This window comes from Colias eurytheme, chromosome 8 (genome assembly GCF_061535395.1).
Source record: "Colias eurytheme isolate Ceu_HAF_F1 chromosome 8, ilColEury1 Martin Lab GWU primary, whole genome shotgun sequence".
NCBI classification, from domain to species: domain Eukaryota; kingdom Metazoa; phylum Arthropoda; class Insecta; order Lepidoptera; family Pieridae; genus Colias; species Colias eurytheme.
Window position 1 is genome coordinate 11092567 of NC_142987.1, and position 27180 is coordinate 11119746.

At 34.9% G+C, this 27180-nt stretch overlaps 1 protein-coding gene across 1 annotated transcript in view; it reads right to left on the bottom strand.

Moving 5' to 3' along the window:
* Positions 1 to 27180, bottom strand: part of tty (tweety) — an 86186-nt gene that overhangs the window by 34075 nt on the left and 24931 nt on the right. The window contains exon 2 of the mRNA XM_090104956.1: positions 24857 to 24886. The gene's annotated coding sequence lies outside the window, so the exon portion shown is untranslated. The remainder of the gene's footprint in view (positions 1 to 24856; positions 24887 to 27180) is intronic.

Genomic DNA, 27180 nt, shown 5'->3' on the forward strand with positions numbered 1-27180 from the left:
TAAATTGCATTATATCTAAATCGATTATATCTGCATATCGAATATAGAATCGATAATAACCCGTTCGAATATAAAATCGAGAGGTTATAAAAACAAACGATCATCTGTTCTCGACTCTTTGATCTGGAACAGATAAGTCGGTATTTATGAATCATCTAATGCTGCGCGCAGATTATGGACTAGACGAACTTATAATATAGGATAATTCGATATTCGAACTTAAATGCTTCATTCTAGAATTTAAAAGCTATAACAAGTATTTTTTTGGTGCGAAATAAGGATGGTTCCAATGACAGTGTATTCAATTTGAGAACACTATAGGGAACGTATTTAAGCCTGTATTATTACTGCAACAACAAATCCATACTAATATTATAAATGCGAAAGTAACTCAATCACGCCTAAACTACTGAACCAATTTTCATGAAATTTGGTATGGAGATATTTTGATACCCGAGAAAGGACATAGGCTACTTTTTATCCCGGGAAAATGACGCAATCCCGGATATCCCACGGGAACGGGAACTATGCGGGTTTTTCTTTGACTGCGCGGGCAAAGCCGCGGGCGGAAACCTAGTATAAAATATAGTTTCGTAGATGTCTAGCTCTGAACCTAATAATGCGTTACAGATGTTTGAAATAATTTGTTCACAAAAATTACTTATTATTCATAACGGTGTGTTATATTTTAAATTAAAGCATACAACGCTTAAGGAGTTTTAAAATAAAGATTGTACACATCAAGTGCATGAATATTCATCGAACTTCTTCACTCTGGTATAATGTGCACTCAGCATAATACTCTTCCGGATTCCTAAAGCAAAGTCAATGTGTCTATAATCTCCAGACTATAAAATTATTTTCGCCTTTTTCTCATATAACCTCGAAGTAGGTTAAATAACTTCTATTTGTCTGCGGGTGGTCCCTTTATAAAATAACGACATCAATACTTTGTGCAAACAACCTTATATTTTGTTTTTGGGGCGATGGTATTATTATGCGGGCAGTGAACATTGAAATATAAACAACACAAGTTTATCTTGTACCTTAAAAGGATTATATTATTCACTACGAACTACGCTGCGTGTTTTCAATTATAGTTGTTTTGTTTATTCGTCTGTATGCATAACAATTTACATAGGAGAATTTTAAAAGTTAAAACCATCAATAGAATCAAAACAATTTTTTATCCGTGAATCATTTTTGTCTGTCTGTCTATTTGTTCCGGCCTATCTCTGGAATGACCGGACCGACTATGTAATAAGGAGTAATTTATGATTATTTATATTCTGATATTTCATTAGGATTTGGTGAAACCGCGGGTCGCAGCTAGTATCACATATTCCATTTCAAAGCTTTCCAAAGGAAGAAAACCTTCTGACCCATTAAAACTTCCACCTAATTAGGTAAACGCTACAGCACTCTATTAGGTATAGCGGCTAGATCCAAATCATCAAGTCATACAAACATTTGAATTGACCACAATAGCTTGTCAAATGTTTTGTTACACGTCCTGCCGCTATTGTCACCCGTTTGGTGTTGACACGCTTCTGGTGACAATGGATTTGTTACTGTACTTGATAATCATTTATGGGTCCAATGTTGGTGCGCTCTTTAATATTATGATCCTTTATTTTCTTCGTACGGAATTGCTCTATTCTTTTCGCGATTTTAGACTATTGGTTATCTCTGATATCCTGCAAATGATTGTTTGGATATGCACCGTACCATTAAAGTAACAAGTAGTCAAGAAATAAAGATATTAAAATAGAATTTTATGAGATGCAGATACCAAGAATGTGGAAATCGTCGTAGTCTCGAATAGTGTTCATAAGTTTGGTAAATATGCTTTTATGATAGAGATCACATTTTCACTTGATTCCTCGTCCTATAATTACCTATAACTATCATATGAAGACGAGACGGAGGGCTACTAGCTATCAGCAACAAACCAAACGCAGCTATCAGCAAAACCACATATCTACCTACTCCACAAAATTCGCACACTGATAACCCAATATAATTTACATTATGTGACTTCCCATTCACTCAAATGTACGTTATGAAGAATCCCACGAGTGCACCGCCATTTTAATTCGCTTCCATTTATTTCGATATCAATTTTTCCGGCACGACGCGTCGCCGGCCCGCCCGCTTGTATTCATATTTTTATATTTAATTACTCGACTGTACATTTCAACGTGCACATGTGAAAATGGAACGCCTTTTCAATTTATCCTACTAAAATATTAACTGGTGTGCGAGGTGTGTTCAATGTTCATGTCTATTATACAGGTGTATAAATTATGTTGTCTTGGGAAGTGGTACGTGCGTGTTACAAGTTACAACCAGGAGGTACTGGGTATAATCCAGCTTCTAATCGAATAAAAAACCATTGGTCAAGACACTAATCACCTTCCTTCTTAATAAATAATAAGATAGTCAAACATCATGAATCGATCAGCAAATCAGCTGTGAAGAACTAGTATAAGTTCTTCTATTTCTCAAATTGGAACATGCCAACCAAAAACCCTGAAAACTTAATATACAAAAACAGTACGCACAAGCGCACACCGCTTAGCAGCCTATAGCATTTAGCAGGCATTAGGGAACCGGGAACAGGACTTCCTCCGAACCCTCAGTCCTATATAAGACCAGATTCTCAACCGGTTCACGCGGGAACATTGCGTGAAACAAATCCAAATCCTCCTGAGGATGCGCCCAATCAAACGGGCACACTTGGCTAATTGAATAATCTGCATACTAGACGTCCAATTATTCTAGAATATCTCCCCTATCCGATAACCTGGCCTTGAGCCGATTTCGGATGAAAACGTTAAAGCTAGTATTAATTAAACTTTATTGAAATACTAGATTTCCGCCCGCGGCTTCGCCCGCGTTTTCAAAGGAAAACCCGCATAGTTCCCGTTCCCGTGGGATTTCCGGGATAAAACCTATCTTATGTGTTAATCCAAGTTACCCTCTATATGTGTGCTAAATTTCATTGTAATCGGTTCAGTAGTTTTTACGTGAAAGAGTAACAAACATCCATACATCCATACATCCATACATCCATACAAACTTTCGCCTTTATAATAGTACATATTAAGATTAAGATTTGAGCGTCAATGTTAACAGTATTTACTTTGAGAGTAAAATAAATTTTAACTCGCTTAAGTTTCCCGATATATTCCCAGTGCGTATAGTTAGCCTGCCATAATCTTTTATGGAAGGAACTAGCCTTCCGCCCCCGGCTTAGCTCACGTACTTTACGTTATCGCGCGCCAGTCATTTTCCATACAATTTTTCATTCTATATTTTACCTCAATATGTTCAATTCTTTAAATGGGGTTATCTGTTTCTTACTTGTATTATGTCATAATTCATGTAATTGAGCTAATTTATGAGAATAAGATAAATAGTACCTATTTCATGTGCATTAGGTTAAACCAAATCACTAAATAAGGATGAGAACAATACTCGTAGAAGCATACATTCAAAAGTTTTGAACGTGATTCTTATAAGCTGTTTATAATAAAACTAAACATCATGTTAAACTCCCAACTTAAGTTTACAATATCTAAAACTATACATTCCACATAAATTCAAACCGATCCCAAACAACCAAAACGAAACATACAAACGACGTTAAAACCAAGCCCGTCTTTAATTAAAACAGTACTATATTTCAGCATTAATAGCTCACGGGTTTTCCTGTCCGACGCATGCGTACTCCGGCAAAGGAACTATGTCAAACATGGCTTAAATTTATGAACGTTAAAATGTGCAGCTACACGTAAATCGTAAGCGTCGAGTGCTGAATAGAATTAAGGGATTAAGATGTGGAACAATTTGGCCACCAAATAGACCAAGCGTGTGTGGTAAATTAAATGGCCAATCCTGGGTGTGTGGCAGTCAAAATGGAGATTATTTTATCCTTTTCCGCCATACTAGAACATAAATTACGAGGCGTCAAAAGCATTCTGATTGTACGCGTACAAACTGACTGTGGATTACTTAAAAAGTATATGAGTTGCTTATGTATGTTTCGACATAAAGAAAGAGAATGCAAACAATTTAAGCTATCATAGTTAAACGCGGACACGACTATGCAGAAATAATTATATACAAAGAATTCATACAATACCATTCAAATTATTCGTAGTGGAAATATGATCGATAGGAATTAATTCAGGCTGTTTTGCATGACCTAATTTCTACAATAGTACGCAATTAAAAAGCGAACGAAGCCTATTTCATAATTTCCTCGTATAGCTCCAAATCACGTAACAGTTGTTTTCAATGCGGAGATAATATCGAGTCAAAAGAGATCTAAAGTGAAGTGATCTGAATAATGATTCTGAAAACGAAATTATGACATCAAAAGTGGGACTCATTTATCAGAATTCCTCATCTTATTAAAGCAGAATTACAGCACTTAAGCCAACAAGAGCGAAGTTTTTATAATGTTTTCGCTATCCTGGAAATCTCCACGGCTTCTTAATCCCTAAAGTGGAACGCTTGTCGAGCGACACAGACAACTTAGAGAAGAATAAGCCACCTACTCCCTACTAAAATAGCCAAGATTCCAATAATATATTAAATCTCCCAACAAATACATCCTTTGAGCTTTTTGCCTAATAGGTACATATTATGTGCACTTTTGAGCTTTTTGAAATTCTCTTGTTATAAATTTATTACATCTAAAATCTGAAAAATATCTAACCATACATTCTTTGATAAACGCAATACGCGTAGGTAAAGAGCCTCACATTTACCTTTGAGTACCTCTATGTCTACCTACGTCTATTTCCCTGTACCGCAAACATCACCTAACTTTCAATGACAAATCTCACAGCTGCAAGCCAATCGATAGTGCATCGTACTATCCGATAGCCACTATGCTCCCACGTGGTGAATGAAGCACGTGGGGTGCGGCCGCTCGATACAGCGGAGGCTGCGCGCTGGGTCGCCCGGCGTCTTGTTTGTTAGGGCTGTCACTTTAAACTTTTTATTGTGAAATTTTAAAGTTGCGTCGTATGCGTATTATAGTGGGAGTATCGTTTATATCATGAATAATCTAGTAGATATTGAATTAGTATTTCGTTGCACTGTGGATATCTTATCTGATGTGAATTTTAATTTTTCTTTCAAATCATCATAATAAAACATCAGTCTTATAAAGCTTTACCTGAGACTATTTTCATGTAACAACTCAATTGAAAAATAAGTAGCTAGCAAGCTATTAAAGTAGCTTTGGATTGTCTATACATCCTTAGAAACAATTTCAGAACATTCAACTGACTAGACCAATTAACCACACGCGCAACCCTACTAACGGCCAATCACAGTTGACCCCCCGCGCTCTCATATCTAATGAAACATTCGAGCACTACTTAAAAGCCCGGAGCTCATGCAAAGTGGATAAGCAACGTTTATGCACAGATACAAATTACGATACTCAAGCCTCGGTGATATATAAATATGACGGATTTAACAGATACCAGCTAACGTCGGCATCCATCACGTCGTGACGGGGAGACGATAAAGAAATAACAAGTAGATGTATTCAACGCTCATAAACAAACGATAAATCATAAGCGCTGTAAGCGGAATAAACGTAAAGCTACATTACTCTTCATGTACCACAGTACCTACTTTCTAATCTATGAATTGCAAATTTTAATGGATCGGGAAATGTAACCACAACCTCAAGATTTAAAAGCTCCTCTTATTAAACCAGCATTATAAAAATGTAATAAAACTGCTCGAACAAACGGCTATTCAATATTCAGTCAGCATAAAGCGCTGCAGCGATCGACCAATTGCATAGCTCTCCAAACAAATATCTGTAAAGCGTCTCTGCGCATCAATTGTGCTCGTCAGTCTAAATGTAACAAACACAAGAATCTCGAGTTAATCTGATCGCGGTGGCAAAAAGAGCAAAGCTGGAACATGTACGGAGCCGTCCAATAAAGCACGTTGTTTATGGCCGCGTCACTGCATTACAGTGCTGACTTGCGACATAAATAGTGAGATGGGGACGATATTCAAATTCTAATATTTTTTATTCGCCGACCGCTACACGACGTAAGGTGTTTTTATATCTGCAATTATCCTTTTTTGCAGGTATTTTTAACATATTTGATATGAGTGCAAAATAAAAATACATAACTTTATTTCAAGATGAATTTATCCTTGCAGTGTCAATAAGAAAACTAATTTGTAAAAGGACATCCTTACTTTATTAGAAAACCAAGAATGTCTAAGTAATGAAATAAAAAGAATCGCAAGAGCTAGTTGCACCCAGCACCACTGATTAAATTGCTCAGTGCTATTGCAACTAATCCAGACACTTTAGTAAAAAACTACCGCAACCATGATTCCACTAGAATTTAATGTTCAAAGTAACCCTTCACCGAGAAAATTTTAGATATGTAGACTTAGAAAGTAATTTTGATAAAAAACGATGACTTGCCTGAACATTACGATAGTCATTGTATTATTTTAACAGATGCTGATATAAACGGAACCGTCAAGCGAATTGCCGTGGTTATGAACTTTCCTCTGGAATCATTAAACAGCTATAATCTGTACATTTTAATAAAACTAGATATCAAAATCCGTCACGCAGCAGACCTTAACATACATAAGCACATAAAGACAGACAGTGGTAAGCAAATTTGTTTTATAAGTACTAATATAAGTGTGATAATGATGACTTGTGACTGAAAACAACGAAAACAATTTTAACATACTATAAATATAAATATAATTAAAAGAATTGCCCCAAACGTTGTATAACATCGCACTTGAAACTCGAAACTCATCGTAACATTTAATTTATCGTCGATTGACTTCGCACTTGAAAATTCGAGATGAACACTTGTAAAATGTAACACCAATTTCACATCAAATATTGACAAATATAAAAACAAAAACAAACAGTTACCGAAACATTTTTAAACGTACGAATCTCTCGATATCTATATGATTTTATGCGAGTATTATACATTTTAAACTTTAAGATTTTTAAATGTGTCGCTGTAAAGTGTTTGAATCCTCATACTAATGAATAAAACGCGTTTAAAATCCGTTAAAAATCTTAAATTTCTAAACCCTTGAATCTTATTCATAGACACAAATGTATATTTTATACTTCCGGATCATAATCGTCCTTCCAACAAAATCAAACTTAAATCTGAACTTTTAATTACAAAAGCACATACCACTGATGTACTATTTATTACATCATAATTTAAACATCTGTATAAACAGCAAAAAAAATTGAGCAGACACTGCTATTTCCATTACAATGTCGTTATAATAATTAATATTAATTAAAGCGTGTTAAAATAACAATCTCTTCAAATAGTTTAATTTAAAAAAGATGACTAGTCCGAAACAAGTGACACACTAAGCAAATAACACAAAATAACGTAAAGAAACAAAACAAAAACCTCTAAAATAAACTAACGAAACACGCTAAGCCTACTTCGCGTCCAATATTCTATTTTCTGGTCTTAACAGGAGCTCAGGGAAAGCTATCCCACCTGATCATTGCAGTGTTATAAGCCACGCGTGTGCCTTCTTTATAAGCCACGCGTGTCACAGAAAATTCTACAGGAAAGTTGGGTATCTTTGGCTCTTTAATACTGACACATTTCTTATTAAAAAATAAGCGTGTATGCGGAACACACGAGTCAAAAGTGAAACTTAGGCAAGATTCAAAGATACCTTACTCCATGACGTGACAGTGTTGCCATGGCCTAACCTTGAAATTTTAGTCTCAACGCGCCTAGAGAAGTATCACTTCAAAAATCATTATTGGTAATCTATCTTCACTTGCGTTGGTGGTGGCTACAAAGTAACCTACATACTAAAATCTGTATAGAAAAGTCTCTCCTGTAAACCATTTTTGGACAGAGTAACAAACATCCGTCCATCATCTACCTACCTAGCATAAACATTCACGTTATAACAACAGAATTTCAAAGATCAAACGCATATCTAAACATGATGAAGCAAAATCGTAAATAGAAAACATTTTTAAATAGTCTAGTAGTTACATTTTTATTGGAATTATCTGAACCTGCTACAGGGACAATCCTCTACATAGTAAATACATTACAATACACACATTTCTCAGGAATACGACCCATTTCACACGAACTTATGTATTATGTCAGCTCAAATGGTGTTTAGAGATCAACCACTTTAGTGTTTATTCATAATCAAATGCTGAATTTTGCTTTGAATAGAAACTGATTTATGAAAATATGGTGTTTTCGGACCTAATTTAGAATCTTTAGTACATATCTATAAAAATGGTATTTATATCGTTGTTTTTTGTATTATTATACTTACTAAGTTTAACGTCAGTGAAAGAACGGTTTACCGTCCTGGTAGTCTTTACTCTTTAGACTACCAGTAACCAGACAGTCCTCATTGTAATAGTAAATAATTCATGTTCTCCTTCAATTAAGCAATCTCCATTTAAAAGCTTTTAACTTCGTCTTGCAAGAATAAATATTTGAGTTTGAGTTAATTACTGTGATCAAATGTGTACGTAAGTATAGTGGCACTTAAAGTTAGTTCACGACGTAAAGAAGTTTAAAACAACCGGAGTTAGGTAGACGGATTACACGGATTCCAGAATTTTCCAGGGAAGAAATTAACCCAATTCGAGTCTGAACAATTCCTCGTAGTGTGCAACTAACAGTTTTAATAAGAGGGAAAATACATTTATAAAAGCTTACTTTTGGTTCGCATGTAATAAAAGATATTGTGTGGGTGGTATCCCATATTACATATAGTATCCACTATATTCACCATTTTTAGAATCACAACGCAACAAAAAGTTACTTAAGTTTACTTCCAGAGTTAGCATCAATTTTTCTGAAGCAAAACTCAACTGAATACAATATGTACAATGTACATACGCAATACGTATGAAATACGAGTATAACGTAAAAACAGACCTACTTCTCAACATTTTATACAGATAACTGAAGTTTAGCATAAAATATAAAATCCAAAAGGCCTTAGGCCACCCATCACACACACACACACGTCAACTCAAATCACATATTCAAGTGGAACCAGATTTTTATGTCCTAAACTACAAACACCGTTACTGTGACAAGAAACTGGGTTAGATCTATTTTATAGGAATTAAGATTACTTGACTTTAACGACCGATTTTATGGACTTCGTTCCTTTGCTTTTACTATTTTATTATTATTTTGTTCAGTGATTGAATTACCTGATAGTATCGACACAGCATTCTAAATAAACAACAACAGATTCTTGAGTGCTTATTTTTTATCAAATTAAAATAGTATTGGATTTAACGCATTACAATTTGAGATAGTAGATATTTTATTCCTATCTCGACCCGCGAATAGTGTTTTTTGTGCTTGTTACCTTTTGCCCTGGTTGTCTAGAAGAGATCACTTGTAAGTGTTCTTATTTCCCTAAAATAAATGATCTTTCTTTCTTTAAAAAGTTTCTATGTGTACAGCTGTTTTGAAATTTTTAGTAAAAACTAGCTTCCGCCCGCGACTCCGTCCGCGCGGATGTCGGTCTTCGCGTGGATGGTTTATTTCTCCATTTTGAGTAACTCTGACAATAACATCTTATAAATATCTATTGGACTCAAATACGGCTAGGCCTATAATAATACCCAACGTGTGTTCGCTGTTCTACAGAACAACGTCTATGGTTAAAACTGAAAAATTAAGATTATTTTTTTTCTTCGTATTTTTTCAGGATAAAAAGTATCCTATTTTACGCCCAGGATAATAAGCTATAATTATACCAAGTTTCATCGAAATCGAACCGTTAGTTTTCACGTGATGTCTTCACATACAGACAGACATACAGACAGACAGACAGACAGACAGACAGACAGACAGACAAAAATTTTTTTAATCACATATTTGGTTTTGGTATCGATCCAGTAACACCCCCTGCTATTTATTTTTTCAATATTTTCAATGTACAGAATTGACCCTTCTACAGATTTATTATATGTATAGATAATACCCAACGTGTGTTCGCTGTTCTACAGAACAACGTCTATGGATAAAACTGAAAAATTAAGATTATTTTTTTTCTTCGTATTTTTTCAGGATAAAAAGTATCCTATTTTACGCCCAGGATAATAAGCTATAATTATACCAAGTTTCATCGAAATCGAACCGTTAGTTTTCACGTGATGTCTTCACATACAGACAGACAGACAGACAGACAGACAGACAGACAGACAGACAGACAGACAAAAATTTTTTTAATCACATATTTGGTTTTGGTATCGATCCAGTAACACCCCCTGCTATTTATTTTTTCAATATTTTCAATGTACAGAATTGACCCTTCTACAGATTTATTATATGTATAGATAAATAGTCAATACTCTACTACTGCAAATCATATTTTTATTCACATACGTATATTTGTAACACAAATACAGCGTGTTACATTTTAACATCACAACTTCGCAGAATCGGTTTTATATGGTGATTTTATGTACACCATAAATTTTATTTCTATTTATTAGAATTCTAAGTATATGTTATAACAGTTGGAGATAATGTGAATACAAATGTCTTGTTTACATTGTAACTAAAGCGCTTAGATTAAAATAAATATTATCCAATTGATGAATAAAACACACATCGTTTGTTTTCAAGTTTTGGGAAGTCATTATTATCTTCACAACACAGTCCATCATTAAAACTAAATTTCAATGAATCTCTTGTTATCCTTACAAAATTAAACTATCTACCCATCGAGGCTAATCAAAAACGAATTGTACTCTATATTTAAAGAAGAGTACTTATAGAAAAAAAAATTGGTTGTCTGTAAAGTCGGTTTACTGACGATAGTTGAACGTGACAACGTGCGATTGTGCTTCTTTCTCGCTCGTTCCGCGCTCTCGCTTGCACTTCAAGCCTTACATGGAACGCCTCATAGCGAGGTAACGCCGCATGAGTCATGTTTAGATGGCTCTATCGAATTATAAGACGTTGTCACGTCAAAAACTTTATTTCTTCAGTCAGTAGTCATCACATATACTATCAATAAACTACAACCACATGAGTAGAAAGACGGAACAGAGACTAACGTGCTGGCCACGGACAATTCGCTATAGCGAAAATTCGCGCGGCGCGACTGGCGGCGCGTCTTGCGAATGAATCAAATGTATGGAAATGTACTGGGCATGCCACGCGCAGCGGCGACCAGCGAGACGACCGGCGAATTTCCCCGAGCGAATCGCGCGGCACGACTAGCGATCGAAACAAATGTATGAGTTATTACGGCGCAGGCCACGGAGTCGAGCGGCAGACGCGGCGACTACTCCCGGAGCGAACTTAATTTAAAATAGTTTGTTTTTTTTTTCGCGAAAATGGAGACGGAATCTTTTATTGCAGAAATTCTAGCTAGACCAGCTATTTGGAAGTCTAGCCACCCGCAACATAATTTTTCATCATGTCTATATTTTTCATATTTTTGGTGGAATTCTCCGTCTGTAACACGATTTCTATTTATTTCGTGTACTCCACTATATCTTCCAAACATTAAATCTTGAGCAAAAAAGCTGCTACTCTCCAAACAACGTCGAGCTAACTTTGATAAAGCTATATCTCGTCTCCTCGTCTACACTGGTCGCGGCGGCGAACGCAACTGCCCGTGGCGTGCTTACCGCGCCGCGCGACTTGCCGCGCCGCCGGTCGCGCCGTCGGTCGCGCCGCCGGTGTCCGTGGCCAAGGTGTAAGCTTCTTAAGAACGTGCAAAATTGTTACCTATTTTGGTAGGGTTGTCACAATAGGTTAAGACAAATTAAACAAAACTACCTACTACAACCCAACCTAGGTATGTACACACTTACAATACATACATACATACTTACAAATGCTAAACTTGTAATAATAATGAAAGGTAAAAACACACCGTGTACAATTCTCATCTTATTAAAAAAGGACCTAATAAAATAAACGCAAGTAGGTACTGACTTGAAAAAGTAATAATCAAAATATTTACTCACCTATTGTACTCCTTGAGATAGTTGAAATATGATATATTTTTAGTTTTTCTACTATTATTCATACACACAGTACAATAAACAACCATTTTTGACAATGAAATATTACGTTTTATATTAAAATATTCAAACTTGCAAGTTGCAACTAATAAAACAAACAACGTGCGTCGTATCAACCCTGAGACTGTCCTCTGCCTGTGCAAGCGCAAACCGGTTTTTTCCAGAATCGCTGCGTACGCGACAAGCGGCCAGAGTCACACACACATGGCCCCGCGTACTTGTAGTAGTGCAATCGATTCTCGCGTTTGTTTGAAGCAGTCTCTGTTCCGTCTTTCTACTCATGTGCTACAACTTACATTCAGTTGCGACTATTATTAAAATAACAGTCCGCCCCGGCTTCTCCCGTGGTACACATTATGAGAACCTATGAGTGCTATAAGCTACAACTAAACATACTCTTCAGCTTTACATAATTAGTGTAGGCATACTTTTTGAGACAACAAGCATATTTTATCAATTCATTAAACTACTGCGTGCTAAAGAACTCTGTACTTTTCCTACCTACCATTTTCCACACGTGACCCAACGCATTTTTACCTCTCCTATTCTCCCCATATTCTGCAACCCAATTCCCTCATTTCCCCAGATTCCAGAGCACCAACACAATAAAAGCCTTATCCATTGTGCTACGGTTGGCACACTTTCCCTGTTTACCCGTGTTTGCTCGCATTTTGTTTTGTGTTACTTTTGGCGAATTGAGGATTTACTGGCACTGACAATCTGAATAGTTAATCTGCGCTGTGTTTATCAAAGGGCTGGTTTTTAAACATTTTTGTAAAGGTATTTAACGGATGGTGAACAAACTGTATTGTTGTGTGCATTTATTTGTATACGTTGAAATCTATCTAGTATATTATAAAGGCGAAAGTTTGTAAGGATGTATGGATGTATGGAATATGGATGTTTCTTACTCTTTCACGTAAAAACTGCTGAACCCATTACAATGAAATTTAGCACACATATAGATGTTGAGTATATAAATTTATAATGTAGTTTATGTGTATCTGTGAATGCTATGGTACAAACTGTCTTTGTAAATGTTTGAAGTTTCTCGTTTTGACATTTGGTGCGCTATCTGACATCTGTCCTTTTCATGGTTGCTCTGTGCTGTACTGCTGTGTAATGTAATGCGTTTATCTTTTATTAAATACATCGGTTGTAATGAAGAAGTTTTATTGAAAATATTACCAAATCCCAACAGGTTATGGGCCCAGGCATATTTAAAATATATTTTCAATAAGAGAAATCTGTAAAAGAGCAAGATTACAACCGGTGTAAAAACTAACCTAAAATGGAGGTTGCGAACTCGATGAAAATTGAGAAGTTTGATGGGAGAAATTTTAAACAATGGAAATTTCAAGTTAAATGTGCATTACGAGCAAAAGGATTGAATATCGAGAAGGCAAGACCTACGGAAACCAGTTCGCAAGTGCAATGGGACAAAGATGATGGCATGGCAATGTTCATTCTGACATCGTCCATGGATTTAAACCAAATATCTTTAATAGAAAACTGCGAGACTGCTAAACAAGTTATGTCAAAATTAGAAGCTATCTATGAACAAAAATCTGAATACAACAAGATGTTGATTCATGAAAAATTTTATCAATATTCATATAATGGCAACGATACTATGGCACAGCATGTGTCCAAGGTAGAAAGCTTGGCAAAGAAACTACGGGAGACTGGTGAGAAAATCAGTGACACAGCAATTATGACAAAAATTCTAAGTACATTACCATCAACGTACCGTTCACTTAGACAGGCATGGTTGTCACTTGATGAAGGAAGTCAAACAATTCAAAACCTCACTTCTCGGCTAGTAGATGAAGAAGCCAGCCTTGCCAATGATATAAATGTGAGTGAGACAGCATTAGTGACATCAAAAAGTAATTTCATATCAAGAAGTGAAAATAAACAGAAATCTTCAAAAGATCAACAAAAAACAAGTCATAGATTCATATGCTATAATTGTAACAAAAGAGGCCACTTCGCTAGAGACTGCAGACTGCCAAAGAGAAAGCATGATAAGAAACCTAACAATATGTTGGCTTTCAGCGCTGCACTGAAGGAACATGATGAAGAGGCATGGATTCTTGATAGTGGAGCCTCAATGCATATGACATTCAAGCGGGACTACTTCTGTGAGTTTAACGAGTGCCAAGAGAACAATTCTGTTAAATTGGGTAACAAACAGAATATAAAAATATGTGGTAAAGGAACTGTACTGATAGACAAAAAGGTTAATGGTTCATGGGAGAGGTGTAAACTTGAAAATGTTTTGTATGTACCCGACTTGAGAAGAAACTTATTTTCGGAAGGTGCTGCGACAAGAAAAGGATATATGATAATGAAAAGCAATGAAAAGGCAATGATTATGAAGAATAATGTTGTTGTTATGATGGCATATCTATCAGAAAATAACCTATATGAGTTAGATGTCAAAACAATAAAACAAGAAAGTTGTAATGTTGTGCAAACAGATTTAAAAGTTTGGCATGAAAGATTGGGACATTTAAATGTGAAGGAACTTCAGAATATGTGTAAAAATGGTATAATTCCTGTTACATTGAGTGGAAATCAGGATTTTATTTGTGAAGCGTGCCAGTATGGAAAGCAAGCAAGGCGCCCTTTCTGTAAATCAACCAGAGGTCCAACACAGCCTGGTGAAATTGTGTACAGTGATGTTTGTGGCCCTATAGAAGAACTTTCTGTGTCTGGTATGAAGTACTTTGTTTTATTCAAAGATGGAGCTACAAGCTACCGCCATGTTTACTTCATAAAGCATAAGAGCGAGGTATTTCAATGTTTTCTTAAGTATAATGCAATAGTGAAAAACAAATTTCAACATGATTTGCACATATTACATACAGATAATGGGTGTGAATATGTGAACCAAGAATTTACATCATATCTGGAGAATAAGGGAATAACACATGAACGTACTGCCCCTTATACCCCTGAACAGAATGGGAGAGCAGAGAGAGAGATGCGTTCAATCATGGAAAGTGCAAGAACTATGTTGTATGCGAAAAACATTCCTTTAAACTTGTGGGCAGAAGCTGTCAACTGTGCAATATATTTATTAAATAGAGGTACATCAAGCCAAACAGGAAATGTTACACCATTTGAACTGTGGCATGGAGTTAAGCCTAACTTGCAACACATAAGAATATTTGGGTCCATTGGTTATGTACATGTACCAAAAGAAAAGCGAAAGAAACTTGCAAAGAAAAGTGTGAAGATGTTGTTAGTTGGGTATGAACATGAGAACTACAGGATGTTTGATCAAAATACTAGAAAGATTATAATATCGCGGGACGTGAAATTCGATGAATACAGTATGCCAGAAGAAAAACAAAGTTTTGTAGAAGTAACAGCTTCACAAGAAAGAGATCAAGATCATTTTACAAGGTCTACTCCAGAGGATGAGTTTCAAGAAAGCAGTACTGATGATAGTATGAAGAGCTCAGAGGATTTAGATGTAACTTATATCCCTCCAAGAAGTATATGTTTGGAAGAGGAAGAACTGAGAAACATCACACTACGTCCACGTCGGAATAGAAACCTGGAAGTAAATATAACTGAATTAGAATTACCTAACACTTACGAAGAAGCAATGAATAGTCCAAATTCTCACCTATGGAAGAAAGCTATAGATGAAGAACTTCAGTTGCATAAAAAAAATAAAACATGGATATTAACTGATCGAACTGAGAAGAAGCCTGTTTCTTGTAAATGGGTGTTCACTATAAAGAAGAATAGAGATGGAGAAATAGTACGATTCAAAGCACGACTGTGTGCACGTGGGTTCACACAAGTCAAGGGCGAAGACTATAATGAGATTTTTTCCCCTACTAGCAGGTATGATTCCATCAGGGTGCTGCTGAGCATTGCTGCGAGAGATGAACTGCATATCGAGCAATTTGATGTGAAGACGGCCTTCCTGTATGGTGAGCTCTCCGAGGAAATTTTCATGGAGGTGCCCGAGGGTTTGGAAACACAGTCTTCAAAAGTATGTAAGTTAGTTAAATCTATATATGGTCTTAAACAATCATCGAGATGTTGGAATGAAAAATTTAGTTCTTTTTTATCTTTTTATGGATTTAAACCATGTCCATCTGAGAATTGTGTATTTGTAGGATATTTTAAAGATGTTAAAGTAATATTAATTCTTTATGTTGATGATGGTTTGTTACTGGCTAAAAGTAAAGTTGTTTTATCTGAAATAATAAAAATATTCATGCAAACATTTGAGATTAAGACTTTAGACTGTAATTCTTTTATTGGAATGGAAATAGATAAAGGAAAAGGTTATATTAGTGTAAGTCATAGTCAATACATTCAAACAATAATTAATAGATTCAATTTGTTAGATGCTAAGGGTAGCAGTACCCCCGCTGATGTAAATGTAAAGTTGTCTAAGAATACAGTTAGTGATAAACTTATTAATTTCCCATATAGAGAAGCGGTGGGAGCATTGTTATTCTTATCATCAATATCTAGACCTGTCATAGCTTATGCTGTAAATGTTGTTAGCAGGTATGTCAATAATCCAGGTCCTTCACATGTTATAGCTGTGAAAAGAATCCTACGTTATTTAATTAATTCTATTAGAGATAAGATTATGAGAAATGTTTAATGTTATGTAAATTCATATAAATGTGCCTAATGTTTAACTTTTGTAAACTTCATATAAGTGTGTCTAGTATTTAACTTTATATAAAGTTAGAATAAAAAGTGTATGTAAGTTGAGAATAATATTTAACTTTATATAAAATTTGGAATAAAAAGTGTATGTAAGTTGAGAATAAAACAGTTTGTAGTTTATGTATTAGAGGAGTTATATTTTTGTTCTTTATGAAAAATGTATGAAGTTAACTAGAATATTTTATGTTTGTTTAAAAAAAACATTTAGTTGTCAGTTAAGTTGTTATGTCTACCTTATAAATTTAGGTGGGAGTGTTGAGTATATAAATTTATAATGTAGTTTATGTGTATCTGTGAATGCTATGGTACAAACTGTCTTTGTAAATGTTTGAAGTTTCTCGTTTTGACATTTGGTGCGCTATCTGACATCTGTCCTTTTCATGGTTGCTCTGTGCTGTACTGCTGTGTAATGTAATGCGTTTATCTTTTATTAAATACATCGGTTGTAATGAAGAAGTTTTATTGAAAATATTACCAAATCCCAACAATAGAGGGTAACTTGGATTAACACATAGGATAGTTTTTATCCCGGAAATCCCACGGGAACGGGAACTATGCGGGTTTTCCTTTGAAAACGCGGGCGAAGCCGCGGGCGGAAATCTAGTGTTTAAATAAACTTTCCATTTTAAATAATAGGCAATTCAGAAAGTGATCATTATATGTATTAAGATAATTGGACTGTTTTACTACGGAGATAAAACTTATTATTCATAGCAAACCAAATAAAGAAATGTTACAACAAAAAGATACATTTCAAGTACCTTAAACAATCGATACTATACACCAAAGAAAATTAATTAAAATCGGTTAAACTCCCAACAGGAACACGTAACGAGCGCCGAAATCAAACGCAATAAATATTAATTTCTCAAGTTCGTTTATTGCATCTCCGATAAAGTCAACATAAAATGAATGCCAGAGTTGGCAATCAACCGCTGAAATCAAGTAGGCCATGGCGGAACGTGACTCCATCGTGATATCGGGAACACGTCGCAGTATTTGATAATAAAGGAAATAAATTTCCGATTGAAGATTTAAAGGATTATGAAAAAGATGGGGAAAATATTGAGCGGAAAAATGGTTCGGATGCTTGCCTCGCGTAGTAAGTAGACTAGATAAGTTCTGTTATGCAATATAGTGCTGGCGCTTTTTGCATTTTTGAAAATTTGATGTAAATTCTATAAACCATTCAATATTAAAAGCTACTACACAATACCATTCTGATGCTATAGTTACTTACGTCTTATGTTTAATTCAATTTTAAAATTGCCTGTTAAATATCACTATCACTTAATCTACTATGTACTTTCGAGTAAACATAAGGATGTAATAAATCTGAATTTTTTTAACAAACTGGAATCCAATAATAAATAAAAATGCAATATCGAAACGATACCAGTAAAAGGCTCAAAGGCAATAAATTGGAACACATCGCTGAGGCCAAATCTGACTCATTTTATGACTCAGTATTCACACGGGAACCTGACCTTTAATAATGTGCATACATTTCGATTATTATGTGTAAACAGTAAGTTACAAAAGGGTGGAAAAAGCTCAATGCTCAAAGCTCAAAGCTTATATGCTCAAGTTATTTAAGGACCAAAACTCTACCCTGGAGTACTCTTAGCTTATGAAACTATCCGAGGCGCTAACAAATATAACTATACACATAAATTATAAAAGCAAAACGTTTTGTTGAAGAGAACTAGACAAAAATAACACAATCCCCCTTTTAATTATCCAAAAAGCTAATATATACGCAACCTGCAGTAACAAAGGTATTATATTGCGAAAAGCGTTCAGAAACATCCAATTTAGTCCGGGATACATCGCCCATTTTTGCAAGTGATTACTATCAAGCTAATTTTTCGTGAGTAGCTTTATTTTGATGAGATGCCCAATAATTTCATGTATGAAACTCTCGATTGTGGTAGCTACCAGAGGAAACAAGGATAAAATATTTTGATTTGATGGTTCTCAAATATTAATTACTAACTGAATGTTTTTTTTTTTGTTCAATCTCAAGATAATTATCTAAATTATTCGAAAAAATATTTGTCCTACAAAATCTATGGTTTGATCAAAGAGTCCCCCTTTCCAATGTGTATCGATAACGAAGTCATCATAAATGATTAGTAACCAGCTGATTTTTTTATTTTCACTTATTTAATACTTATATAATTCAACAGACATATTGTCCTACAAATTGCGTAATAAATATTTGAGAACCGTCAAATCAAAAAATTTTATTCTTGTTACCTCTGTAAGCTACCACAATCGAGAGTTTCGTTCATGAAATTATTGGGCATCTCATCAAAATAAAGCTACTCACGAAAAATTAGCTTGATAGTAATCACTTGCAAAAATGGGCGATGTATCCCGGACTAATTTATTTAGAGCTGTTTAAACAGGGTCCAATACAGAGGCTTTTCATTAATCAGTCACTCAACAGCAGCAGTTTCATAAATCTGTGTCCGAAAATCACAATGACAGTGCAGTTCAAAGTTTGGCCTAGTTCACGGCATGCAGTTTTAATTTCACTCCATTATGACCAACGACACAGTAATTGACACGTAAAATATGCTCGTGTCACTGGCAGGTTACTATTTGCACTCTTTTTTACTTCTACTATGCTGTGTCCTTTGTCCTCCAGAATCGGGGTCAAATTCGCAATTCCCGTTTAATTCAAAACATAATTATGCACGGATTACACACAAAACGAAAAGAGAAAGTATACTAAGTTTGTGACCGTATTTCTGGGATTGCAATTAAGATAATTTGAATTTGTTTTTTATTTATCGTCGCTGCGTATTTTATTCGACCCTCTTACAGCTCCACGCGATTAACGGAGAAAAATACCTCTCTCGATAAATAATATTATATGCACAAACATTTTTACAAAAAGTAAATCAAAGAATAACATGACTTGATTTTTTTACAAAAGAAAAATAATTCTTAAATAATAAATGCCTATCACTTATCTCATCGTCCAATTTCAAAGCAAACGCAGGTTGATGAACGATCTTGCCGCAAAAAATAGACACATTCCTTTTCATATGTTCGACATATGGCTAGAGAACTGACCGGAATATGGGTTTAAGTACCTTTTGAGCCGAAACATATTCAGCAATTAGCTACGCATTTTGTCACTTCACAGCCACATAATATATGGTTTTGCTCATAAATAAACTGTTGCATAGTTCCCTTCAGTATTCTCAACGCGTTTAAAATCTACGTTTACAATTTTTCCTACTTCATCATCGATTACTCGCATAGTTCGAAAGCTTTCTGGTCTACAAAACAAGCCTTCTTCAATATAATGCATAATATCGCGTCAATTCGTTCGGCCAGTCACCCGGTCTACAAACCTTTATCTTGATCTCTTGAGAGCCTGCTTTGTCCACCACCTCGCATATAACACGTAACCACTACGGATAATGGATTTTCTCGACCTACTTGAGACATTTTAATTTTGCACTACACGTTTGTCCTAATTACTTTGGAGCTAAAGCTGCAATTTCTTAAAGACCTACTTAGCCAAGTAAGTCGTCTAATATGAATGGAAGCACATTTTATATCCTAATTTAGTCAAGGTAATAACGTTTTACTGCGCTCTCGATATCTTAGTTCAATTTTATGGTCCGATTGCAAATCTATGCCTATAATATCCATGTCCTGGATGTTGGCACTCAAATCGTATTGGGCATAACCACCTCACAGCTGACCCTCTATGAAATATGACACACAAATTGACCATTTGTTTTGAAAGTAGGCCGTCAATTTAGATAATTCTAGCTGCAGAGTGGGCTGAAGATATTTGATTTCACGGAATGACATCATTCTATCAGTTAATATCTTACTGAAATAAGGTAATAGGTTCATGAAATGAACGGCAAAATAATTAAACTACTTGCAACTCATATACATATATGCACTTCTTCAAACCGATCCAAAACAAACGTAAGTATATTATTTTCTATTTAATATTTGTTACCATAAAACATTTCTCCACTCCTTTCTCCTTCAACATGAATGTTACAAAGCCTACGTATTGTCAAGTATTTTCAAAATTACCAGTATCTAGCCACTACTGCCCCCCTATGCAAGTGGCTTTCTGTTAGCGTAGCGTTCAATAGAATAGACTACGAATGTATGAGATTGACGTAAGCTGTAGATAAAATTACCTACAGCTTACGTCAATCTCATACATTCGTAGTCTATTCTATTGAACGCTACGCTAACAGAAAGCCACTTGCATAGGGGGGCTGGTTGCCGTGCTTGAGTGCTCGTCTGAGTGCTCCAGCGCTGAGGGAATTTCGAAATAAATAGCCAATCCATTAAAATACCGAGAGGATAGCTAACAAAGACGAATTGATGGAAAATTAAACAAAAGATGCGACGGTAATGTATAGTTTGTCCAGTACGTATTACAGCCATAATAAGTTGTAGTGTAGTGTTTCAATTTTCTTCTTCATTAGCGGCGAGTTGATTTTTAAGCTATTGCATACCTTCTATTGCGGGCCTTGAGCGCGGGGACCGAATCGAGACATTACGTAACGAAAAAACCTCACGCTCCTCACTCCGACGGGCTCGGAGGTGTGGCTTGCTATGCAATAGCTTTACCGCGGCAGTTCCACACGTCTTTTTTTTTATTAGTTACCTATTGATAAATTTAAGGATATTTTCGAATATATCTTGAAAGCTATCTTTTTTCAAACTTAACGCGGCTTACTATTATAAAAGAAAAATAAAACATAGAAGGCGTGTATGAGAACAACAACAATATTTTTTGTCCATGACACAAAAATTGATCGACAGCATTATCATGATACGGAATTCCATCGCTAATTGATTGCCCTTCATATACTCGACATTTGATTGAGCCATTTATGAAGAGGCGAAGGAAATAATTCGTAAAGTAATTTTCATGATTCAAATCGTCTATATATGTCTAGTTTACTTTTCTTCTTCTAAAGATTACACTTAGGTAGTTAGGGCAATAAAAATATTTAATTAACATCATATCCTTTTATATTACTGACTACTAATTTACCGTAATTTCTCTTGCAGCTCAACCGACGTTATGTGCATGACAAATACTTATAATTTAAGATAACGTTGAAACTTGAAAGCACATTCGACCAGATTCAACCCGTTTTGATAAATTAATATCGCATTTATACCATCTTATAGCTTTCCACATGAAGAGAAATTAGGCGGAACACACAGAGCGAGCAGCCTCGCGAACAATTGCTGCGCGAAGCAGCTCGGTCAGGACGTGTCTCGGTCGAGGAAATCGCGCGTGCCTTTTTTTTATCGTTGGAAAATGCATTTACGCATCCCCCTCCACAGTTTGATACTGCTTAATGTGGTTTGTGAGGCTCACATGAAGCCCTACCTACTAAAAACCCACAGGGTCTATCATTCGCCCGCAATAATGGAGCTAGAAATCGCCTATGTCGCCATTTGTAGACAAGCGCGGTACAGCAGTAGCTTCGCGAGGATGCTCGCAGTGTGAACCCGTCTATTCACGATCGATGTCACAGGACTGTGATAAATTAAAGCACGCAATTCGCATTTTATTACTAAGTGAATTCCCGTGTTCTCTAGTGGAGATGGCGGAGGAAAAGAAATTATTAATTAGAAAACTTTGCATTTGCAGGAAGCTAGACAAATTGTGGTTATGTTTAAACATAATGTCCATCGTCTTAATTAATTATAACGTGCATGTTGATAATTGCATACGTATTGGCTATGTTTATAACTTTGAAAACTACCTTCAAGCGTAGGTGTTTTATGTATGAAAATTGAAAACCAAATATATAGCAACGTTTTGAAGATTTATTATTTCAACTATCATACTCATTATTTAGTCAGTCAATTTTAACATAGCATATTTCGGCGTATCATACAAGCTGTTCGCCCCGTCTTCAACCATTAAAATAATTACCCTATATCCAACTAAATAATTCCTCCATACATAGACGTAATAACCACATAAAACAAAGTCCACATTACAAAAAACTACATATCAACGGGAACATTTTAATCGCCCCTCACATTATTCCATCAAAATATCAATTAAGGCTATCAGCGGAGAGTTCGCGTCGAGGTGTTAATTTCGCCGTAAATGCGTGAGTTTGATGTGGTTTGGCCACTAAACGCGAAATAAAATAAAATTACAAAATAACAATTCATCTGTCTTTAACTAAAAAGAGAATTTTAGAAAGAAGAAAACTTAAATAAAGTAAATTTTGACAAGTCTTTTAATAATATTTGGCACTCCTTTTCATGGTAAAACTTGCTTAATTTCAAACTCGAAACCAAATGCCTTAAAAATTAAAATGTTAAAATTCCTGTTTGTTGTTGTGTTTAACCAATCTTTTACAGTATTTTTAATGGCTTACCATCAAAACCATTGCACCACTTTTTATTAATACTTGTCACCCTTATCACAAGTTCAATGGGGTCATGGTTTCCAAGTTCAAAGCTCTCACAGTGATCCAGGATGTATTGATTAACTTAATATCGGTGGCCTTCGAAAATAATAAAGTGTGTTCCCTTCATTTCAATATCCTTCCCTTGACGAGGAAGTTTATGTTGCATTCTTTTGTTTTTATAACTATTGCAGCAGGGAACAGATAGATTAGTGTAAACTATTTGCGAAAGGAAATCTGTAACAAATAAAGTGAAATTCATCTTATTTGCTTTGATTACATTCCTACTTCATTACTTCAACCTTTTTTTTCCTTCTGTAACAATAACTAGCAGACATTTCCTATAATCGTATCGCTCGTTTAGCAGCTCCCCCCGCACGTCCGTCAGCAATCAAAACACATTAGCCACTGAAACACGGTAATACGTACCAATGTCACGTTGTGTCGGGTTACATGACTCCATTAATGGTACTAGCGAACTGTGTTACCAGCGTATAAATTGTAAAGTTTCTTTTAAAGAAATGTGAAGTAACGAAGGAGTTTTCTTAAGAGCAGAGACATAAGTAAAGGTAATGTAGCCTTTTAAGGGCCTTGAAGCAACCTACTAACCCAAGCAACTGCCAAAGGACTTCTTTTCTTTTTTAATTTGTATGGATACAAGGTACTATTGGGTACTAAAGATAGGGCATGCAGAATATGCATTTATTTTCGTATTATTTTTTGCTCGAAAATTTACAATATTGATCCAATTCCTTTTCAATCTAGAGACACAGCAGCTTTTCTTTCCTATCTTGCATCAATATTATACAATTCCCTATAACTGTTTTAATAGGTATAACTTGATATACGGAACGGATATACGTATACGGAACTTTTAAAATCTCCTTTATTTGAAACATCAAATTTACCTCTCCTGACACAGTGCAATAAATTAAATGCAATCGATAATATATTACCAAAACAACGACTTGTTAAATACACCACACATTCGCACATCTATAAATAGTTTTGGCACAGTTATCTGCTATCGTACATCTAAGGTCCTTGAGTTTTTGTTGGGTATTTTTTTATTGGCAAAGGGACAGCGTTCTGATTACGTATTAAATGTTCACTAGCCCTACTGAAGGAATCCAAAAGGAATTGTACCGTGGAGTATTTCATAAATCTTTTTGCATTGTATTTAGAACCTAAATAACAGTGCTACATATTCCAAATAGGTGGATAAATTAATTGGTCCTTAATTATATTTTGAAGCCTTTGAGCTTTGCAACACCAATGTTTGTAGAATATCAAAATTCAGAACTGGGTACTGTAGTACTGTACACGAATATAAAACAGCATCCATAAAACAATTTAAAGGAAAGAAAATTAATTGGCTCGATTGAATCGTGGCTTATTTAGCCTTATAATTGGCATCGCATGCGCAATGAACAGACAAAATAAAAATTGTCGTATTCAATTTACTTGTAACTTATCCAATGACCGATTCACAAGTACAGACCTACAGAAAGTTTCGACATCAGATATCATCTACCGAATTAATAAAGTTAACAGCCGAGTACCATTAACACCATATTGTAATTAATAGCCATTCGAAACTCACCGTAATATCAACAGCATACATCACAAATTCCTGAAACAAAAAAATACGTGTTATTTTATGAGTATTTAATCTGGTGTTATAACTATCGAGTTTCTTGACGATTATTCTAGAAGTGAATTTTAAATCGAAGATAGTTAAAAAAAATATTCTCTTAACTGGTATCAATAAGTTACATAGCTTGAAGTTTTTTCTTTGTGGTATTATGACAACCTGTGAGAACAACTATACCTAGTTTCAGTACGGAGACTATAATAGTTTTGGTATAGGCAAGTCTAATAGACGTGGATATAACATCTATGATCTAGTCACTAGTGTAAATCGTGTTACAAAAGTACCTTGCATAATACTCTTGCGTCTATTTCAAAACCTTCATATTCTTAAAAAGGTCACTTTTTGTAAAATTGAACGCTCGTTTATAATTTCACATCAAGATTTTATGTTCATCTTAGTTTTAAATTTGAATGTATGTATCCATTCAAATTTAAAATTAAGATGAACAGAACATTTCCTATTTATTGGTATTTTCAATTTTACTTTTACGATTCAATTAAGTATATGTTACCGGAAATGTATGTAATCCGTCATTGTATACAATTCCTAGGAAATGTATATAATTCCTAAAATCACACGGAAATGTGTGAAATAAATTATTTTATTCACATTTCCTAGGAAATCTATACATTTCCTAAATAGCTATCGGAAATGTAAAACATTTAAGATATTGATATGTCGCAGGCAAATTTTATATTATCTGGCCGTTTACAAACGGTCAGCATTTTGTAGTAACTATGCCGATAATTCGTAATCAGAAATTTTTGGTTTGAATAAGGGGGTGGGTTAGGTTAGGTTCGTGTTTTTTAAAACTTCGGCTCGCGACCGTCTTTTTGTAGAATTTTGGAAAAAGACGAATTTTCGGCATAATAAAACAGCTAGCCGTAATGTAATACGGTACTTGCCAAATGAAAATTTTATTTTACATAAGAATAAATATAAGTTGATTTTGTGATATTTACATTAAAGTTACATAGTTTATTTTAAAATGTTAATTAGTAAGATAATAAATTGAACATAATATTATTACAATTTTACGGTATCACTGTTACCCGATTGAATCAATAAGACCTATAATAAAAAAAATAACAACGTGTTTTATTACAGAAAACATTTACTTTACACATTTCCTAATACGATATTGGAATTGTATACTATTCCTAGGAAGATTATACATTTCCTAGGATATGCATGCATTAAATAGTTTTTAAACAATATTTTATACATTTCCTAAATGGTATCGGAATTGTATACATTTCCTAAGAATTGTATACAATTCCTTGATTTCATACATTTCCGGTAACATATACAAAAAAACACTACCTGTACCACCCTTACCAGTCAACTTTAGACACCTACCCAATAAAACAATTTCCATACATTACTTTACATACATAAGAGCACAACAACTCGATTGCATATCGATTACACTGCGGTCAATTCCTGCCAAGGACGTAATTGAACCTTATTCTGGTTCATACTTCTTCTTGTTGCTGATTAGCCATGTAAGTACATCCATACTAATATTATAAATGCGAAAGTAACTCTGTCTGTCTGTCTGTTACTCAATCACGCCTTAATTACTGAACCAATTTGTATGAAATTTGGTATAGAGATATTTTGATACCCGAGAAAGGACATAGGCTACTTTTTACCCCGGGAAATAGGATAGGTTTTATCCCGGAAATCTAACGGGAACGGGAACTATGCGGGTTTTTCTTAGACTGCGCGGACGAAGCCGCGGGTGGAAAGCTAGTACTTTATAATTATTAATAATTTTCTTTCATGTAGGGATAATCAAAGATAATACTAATACTAAATTAGTAAATATTTTCCAACGTGAATAGATGTAACAAAACGACTCAGAATCACTTTAGAATTACCTAATGAAATACACGGTTTTATTTAACAAATATGTAAGCTTTTAATATCTAGGTATAGATAGCTAAATGAAATAAAAGAACAGTCAAGTCTACATTTTATAGAAAACAACCTTCTTATATATATTGCATCTATAAAAACAGAAAATGAAACTCCTCAAAAAAACCTCGATACACCGCAATCTAACTCTAAAATCATTCACGATTGCAATACCAACTTTTTTCACTTCCAAAGAAAACCCACAAAAACCTAATTTCCTTCGAACAGCTGCCCATTGTTAAGGTATCCGTGAAATCTTTCAATCGCCTGTAAGTGTGCCGGTTATTGAACCTGGCTTTTTTATTGTTCTTCGCTAATACAATACTGCGAGAACCTATAGATATACAATTATG